We start from the raw sequence: 7377 nt of genomic DNA on the forward strand, positions 1-7377 counted from the left end.
GATATCTCTTCTTTTCACTGGCTGCCCCAGATATTCCCTTCATTTCCCTTTATACTCCCTAGTCCTTTCTCCTGTGTCTAAACGACGTTAGATGAAAAAAAATTACCTTTTCCTTTACATTATATAATATATAGTGTTGGAAATTGTAGAATTCAGCTATCTAGTTGTAAGAATTGACCACAAGAAGTTTGTTAACTGAGAAAATTAAGTCATTTCTGGGAAATTCCACAAGTCTGTTTGTTAAAAGAATGCCAGAAAACTTTAAGAGACGTTGTGAAAGTTTCACGGGAGAAAAACAGGTTTTCCTAGTTTTCTTATTTACCATTTCCTGGGATCAGAGGACTGCGACCCAATGACTCTACGGGTGGTAAGAGAGATACGACTCACTATGTATATCTGTGATGTTTGTGGTGGGCCGGTGGGCTTGATTTTGGCTGAAATCCTCCTGCTCTCTTGATACTACCTGATAAGAAGAGGGCTGCGGTGTGCTCTTTGATGTACGGGATTGGTAAATGGAAAAGGGGGACTTGTGAATTCGCCTGTAGCTTTTATGAGTCACTTAAAGTCACTGGTTATCATCAGAGGTGAAAATCAGAAAGACCATAGCCAGAATAACTAAGCTGCTTTCCTACAGGTATAAAAGCCTTGCTTCTTTCCTTTGTGATTGTCGAATAGTGCCAGAGGAATTAAACTGCTGTTCGTCCCCCAGGCTGTCTCCTTTTCTTTCTTAAAAGTCAGTGCTTTCCGGGGTCTCGGGTCTCCCTCTAGAGAGACCACCAACAATATAGTATAGTAAAAAATAAAAATGTTGAATTTGCTGAAAATTTAACGGGGATTTAACTCAGTAGTTCTGCTGCCTCCCTCAAAAGTGCAGGGTCCCGAGTTTAAACCCAGTACAAAAAAAAAAAAAAAAAAATTCTGAAGTATTTTGTAAACTTTTTATTCTTGAAAAGTCCATTGATAGTTTCTTCTCAAGACTTGATAATGATCATTTCTTGGTTATCAACAATAAAAAGCAAGAGACTTTGTTGTCACAAATGCATGATAAAAATATTTCTAAATTTTAAACAAACATTAAAATATTTGCAACAGTTGATTCCATATTTCAAGAATTTAATAGCTGTTTGCTATATTTTGGATCCTTAATCACTCCAAAGTTCCCTTTGTTAAAAACTTGTTACTCAGAGTAGCCCAATGGGAGGCAGTGAAATCTTCAAGAGGTAGAAAAATTTTCATAAGATACTTTAGGTCATTGGAAGTGTGGCCTCAAGGGGGAATGTGATAGCTAACTGATTGTGTCTACTTGAGTAAGGAATATCCAACTAAATTAGATCAGCTTAGTTCTGGATGGGGCTCAGAGGACTTAATGAAGACAGAAGACCCAACCTGGATATGCTTGTTGCCTGAATAGAATAAAAGGGAAATAAAGAAGGAAGACTTGATTCTGGTTTTATTTGAGCAGCTCCAGTTTTCGCCTTCACCTTGGACCCATCTCCTGGCTTCCAGTGCAGACTCTTCAGCCTCCAGCTCAGACCCTTCAGCCTCCTGATATGGACATGCATGGAACTCTACAGTGACCTCCAAGCTTTTGTCCTTTGACTAAATCCTTTGTATCTCCAGTGCAAGACAGCCCTTTTGCCTTTTTCCACACCTGACTTTGCAGGCAGCCATGTAAGCTACCTTGTAAATCCTTACATTTATATATCTTGCATTAAATCTGTTTCTCTAGTGAACAGTGACTGATAGGGATTATAAAGCCCCAGTCTTTTCCTGTCTCTTTTTTCACTGCCCAGCCATGAAGTGAATGACTTTGCTGTACCACATAATCCCACCATTATGTACCACTTCAGGCAGAAAGCAATGGAGCCAATTAGTCATAGACTGAAGCCTTCAAAACCATGAGCCAAAATAAACCTTCTGTCTTTATAAGTTTATCTATCTCAGGTATTTGGTACAGTAACAGAAAGCTTACTAATACACTTTCTGCTTTATTTCACTGGGAAATGTAATGTTGAAATTTCCAAAATGAATGAAAATGAATTTCCAATCTGGTTGATCATTTTCATTTCATTTGAAGTACTCGCAGTGTAGGTTGAATATCTGAAATGCTTGAAATCAGAAATGTTTCAGATTATGAATTATTTTAGATTTTAGAATATTTTATCTACATAATAAAATATCTTGGGACCCAAGTCTAAGAACAAAATTTATTTACACCTTCTAATTCATATGCACCTTATACATACAACATAAAAGTAATTTTATACAATATTTTCAAAAATATGCCTGTGTTTTGACTGCAACCCATCACATGAGGTCAGTGTAGAATTTTCTATTTGGGTCATCATGTTGACACTCAAAAATGTTTGGATTTTGGAGCATTCTGTATTTCACATTTTTTAATTGGGAATGCTGAACCTGTACCATAGAATTTGATAGCACACTGGTCACAAATGGGTAGAACTATCAAATGTTAGATTATATCCTTGACATTCTGACATTCAGAGTCTTATAACAAACCAAAGGCTAAAAGATCTTCATCATGCTAACCAACCTCAAGGACTGCAACATAAACTGTTAGATAATGAGATTCTGGAATTTGTGAAGATGCTACAACAGGAAGTGACTCTAAGGGATCTTTGGTGGTGGTGAGCACATTTTGCACAAGGGAAGAACGTGAATCATTGGGGGCCAGAAGGTGGACTGTTGGAGGCTGACTGTAGGTGCTCCATGAGTCCCGTCTCTTAGTATTTATGCTTGTATTTAGCCTCATTGCCATCTCACTGAGGAACACTTGAAATGCCTGCCATATTAGGTGACCTGGATGGTGTTATTCATATCCAGCTTCCTTAAATTTGAGGCAATTGCTGTCTTTTGAAAAATCATGTTACACCAAGCAGGAAACTCTAACATTGTTCTCATCCTTAGCTGTCTTTCTACCACATACATTCCTCCAGAAGGAAAACATCTACTTTATATGCAATAGCCTCCTTATGTTGATAATTCCAAGACCTGGAGGTCTATCAATCTAAACTATACGCTTGTATCTGGATGCTCCCATTTGAATGGTCCACAGGCCCAGAATGTCTAAAGTTAAACTTATCTTCCCTTATGTCACAGCCCCTCCCCTCAGTAAATGGCATAATCATTGCCTCAGTTACAGAAACCTATGAATCATCCCTGGGCCTTGCCTGTCCCTCACTATCTAGTCAGTCATTAACTCTACTTGGTTATCAAATTTATATTTCCTGTCCTTGAGTCCCTCAAAATGTCTCTACTGAATGGCCGAAACAACTCTACAACTGACCTTGCTGTGTCCAGACTGACCCTCCATCTTTCAGAATGATCACTACCATCAATCTTTCTAAAATGCAAATCTGATAATGGAACTCCCTAGCCCTAAGCTTAAATGGTGCCCCACTTCACTGTATACATGCTAAAGCCCAAATCATCTTTTAGCATGAAATACAAAACTCACTTTGAAGTAACCCTTCAATCATCTCTCCAGTCTCATCTTTCATCATTCCTTTCTCACATTCTTCACCAAACTCATGGTTTTTTGAACAAGATTTTCTCTCTTATCTCCATGCCCTGACCTGTGAGGACACCTCTTCCAGGAATATACTTGCCCTCTGAGCCACTTCATTTTCTCACTGCAATAACTATTTGCTATATTTCCAGACTCAAATCAGCTACCATCTCCTCTAGGAAACCTGTCTTCACCATTCTATTCTCAGTTGCTTCTACCAGGAGCATCCATTATATTCTAGCCATGCTCATTTTGTGGGCCTTACTACAACATCTGCTTTCTAGGATGTTTTAAGTAAAGTTATAAAGATACACATACCTGTCCCATAGTTCTCATTACCAAGGCCCATAACAGTGTTTGATCCAGATGTGTGGGTATTGTAAAGAACAATAGGAAGATAGATCTCTACTCAAGCATGAGGATAGACTCATTTAATATGGTCTGTACCAATGGTGCCAAACCATATGGCATGTGTGCCACAGTGGGCTGTTTGTATCACTGAAAGCTTTGAAAGTTCAACCATCATATTCACATTTATTTTATCATTAAATCCATATCTTATGCTCAACCAGGAAAAGAATCTGCCATATGTCCTGGTTCTTATCACACAGTTGCCTATCCACCCTGCCCTGTACAAGTCCCTAAGTTAGATTAGTGTCCTCACTCCAATTCAGTCCCCACACAACTCTTCACTTGGCTTTTCCACTCATATGGCCAATTCAAAAATGGCACTGTCTTGAGGGTAAAGTCGTTGTCATTTAATTTACCAAAGAGCCTGTCGGTCAGTGGACAGCATGAAGTCCATCCTACTGATACTACTAAGAGTCTAAAAATAAACTTCAAGGCAGAGCGGAGGCGCTGCTGGGGGACACCATGCCTTGAGCCTATGGAAGTATGTGAAGCAACACTTTTTCTGGATTATAAAAGACATCATTTCATCATGGGACAGCAAATTTTGGATCAGACACAGCTGGCTATTAACAAGTTAACAGAAAAAGTAGCAAAACATGTCATATTGGTTCGAGAAAGTAGCTCTTTTACTTATGAAGAATCTCTTGGGAGAGTAGTCGAACTCAATGATGCAACAGCTAAAGTGGCTGCTGGCCAGGAAAAACCATCCTCTCTTTGAGATATAACCTGGTTCTGATTCCTCTGCCTTTTGGAAAGTGGTTGTACAAGTGGTCTGTACCAAGATTAACAAAAGCAGTGGCATTGTAGAAGCATCACGGATCATGAATTTGTACCAGTTCATTCAGCTTTATAAAGATATCACAAGTCAAGCAGCAGGAGCATTGGCTCAGAGCTCCACCTCTGATGAACCTGATGAAGACTCATCCTCTGTAACATCTTGTCAGACTAGCTTTTGGATGGGAAGAGTGAAGCAGCTGATCGATGAGGAGGAGTGTTGTATCTGCATGGATGGACAAGCTGATCTCATCCTGCCTTGTGCTCACAGCTTTTGCCAGAAATGTATTGATAAATGGAGTGATCGACACAGGAATTGCCCTATTTGTCACCTACAGATGACCAGAACAAATGAATCTTGGGTAGTGTCAGATGCACCCACAGAAGATGACATGGCTAACTATATTCTTAACATGGCCAATGAGGCAGGCCAGCCCCACAGGCCATGACCTTGTGGGAAGAGCTTCTTTTGTTATTATGGGCTACAAATACATTGTGGTCATGGAGGAAGAATAGAGGTATCTTCTGGCACAGACACAGAAAAACTAATTCTTCCCATCCTCTTATTTTTTGCTATTCTGATAATGTGTCCCATTTTTTAAATAAACTTTCCATGTCTTCCATTCATGGTAAACTAAAAATAAATAAATAAATAAAATAAACTTCAAAAGGTGACCCCGATAAAGGCAGACCTTTGAAAGGTCACTATTGTACTTATCTCCCTGGATAATGACTTTACTCACTGTGATTTTTAATTATAAATTAGGAAAAACCCTATTTCCAATTATCCAGTAAAGGAGAGGACCATTTCCTGCTGTATGATGTGGAGGATGAGTGATTGACCAGCAAGATGGAAAAAGGAATCTTTCCTGAAGAAAAGACAACACAAATGTTTTATGATCCTATAATCATATAATCATGTTATATAGTAACACTAGACTGTATTTCTGACTAATCTTAGAACTACCGCATACTTTCAGGGTTCTAAGTACAAGACACTATGTTATGGCTTGTGTCTAGATGTCCTCCCAAAGCCTCATGCAGTCATAGGTGGCACTTTTGCAGAGGTGACCTTTGCAGAGGTAGCTGGATCTAGAGTGTGTGACGCTATGATCGATTCATGATGCAATGCTGGGTTCAAGAGCACTAGAATTAAAGGTGTGAGTGCTACCCGCACTAAGTACCTGGATAAGCTATAAGAGATAAAAAGAGCTCTGGTCATCCCTTGGTTGTTTTGCTACTTTCTGCCCGCCATGAACTGTTCCTCCTCTGTGTTGCCTGTCTGCCATCCACCCTGCCTTGAAGCCAGTCAATTATGGACTGAAACCTCTATAAACTGTGAGCTAAACAAACCTTTTCCTCTTTAACTTTGGGTATCAAGTATTTTGTCTCAGCAAAGAAAAAATTAACACAATATATGCAAAGTTTTAAAATTTTTGGTTTTATTTAGTGTTAGAACTGCATGACTTTGATATTAGCAGTAAAGGAAAAAAGAAATAAGATCCAAGGAGGACTTTCTAATAATTTCATTAAAAGATTCAAAAGACTTTCTTGGGCATTAATCAATTGTTTTAAGACAATAACTTGATAACTTAAGAATAAGTAAATCTAAAGCATATGGATTAAATCTTCCTTGAAGTACACTAGAGTTTCAAAGAAAGAAAAAAGCCATTTGGCAAAATCTAATCATCCTTTGCCAAACCTAAAGTGTTTGAAAAATAATTTTAGCTGTTTTGTCAAACCCCACATGACACTGTATTCTTCCACCCCACCCAGATCTCCAAAAGTGTGAAGCTAATACATTTACTCAGCATTCCAAATGAGCCTTGATTATCTGGAGAAAACCAAGCTGCCTCATTTAGAGCTTCTGCAGAGAACCCTCAACCTTTTCAGAAGTAGATTATCTGCATGATCTGCTGCTGACACCTCTGCTTTGATCTATTAAATGTCTACCTCCTGATTTCTTTTAAAGTTGTCCCACAAATTTCCTGTAAAATTATTTTGAGTCTACAGCAGACGATATTTAGAACAGAAAAAGTACTTTTAAATAAACTTTACTCAAAATGTTGCGATGTCTTCTTAATGAGGTCTTGACCACTCTGTATGTTTTCCTTCTGTATATTTTCATAGTGCTGTCTATCTGGACAATCAGACTTTACTCAAATCATCTCTGAACCAAAATTAAATTTTCAAATGAAGCTGCCAAGGGGAAATCCCTAGGGCCCTGAATCAGATCAAGATTGAGCTGGTAAATGAAACCTTTGAAAAACCAGCAGAATGTATTGGTACATGGGTAGTACAGAAAAGTCTTTTCACCCTGAAAGTGACTTATTTTTGAACAATAACCTCAGCTATGTTGAACTTGTACATGAAGGGTGCTTCTTTCTAGAAGAGTGCCAGTAAATATCTGCATGGAGCATTTTTGCATTTGCAAAATGGCATTTCCCTACCTAATGGACAGGAATCAAAGTGGCACACCACTTCTGAAGCAGGCAGAGTTCCTAGTTTCCCAGGAAACTAAACACAGAAACTCTTTATTCTGGAGTAAAGCAGTTGGCTTTCTGTTTTATATTCTTACAATTCTCTCTCTCTCTTTTTTTTTTTTTTGTGCCAGAGATTGAACTCAGGACCTTGCTCTTGAGAGGCAGGTGGTGGAATTCTTT

At 38.6% G+C, this 7377-nt stretch overlaps 1 pseudogene; it reads left to right on the top strand.

The window, feature by feature from the left end:
- The first annotated feature begins 3913 nt into the window (after window positions 1-3913).
- On the top strand, window positions 3914-6884 carry LOC147827897 (RING finger protein 141 pseudogene; annotated as a pseudogene).
- Window positions 6885-7377: the final 493 nt, after the last annotated feature.

This window comes from Heterocephalus glaber, unplaced genomic scaffold (assembly GCF_053883595.1).
Source record: "Heterocephalus glaber isolate CG9 unplaced genomic scaffold, H.glaber_assembly_v1.0 deba00001429, whole genome shotgun sequence".
NCBI lineage: Eukaryota > Metazoa > Chordata > Mammalia > Rodentia > Bathyergidae > Heterocephalus > Heterocephalus glaber.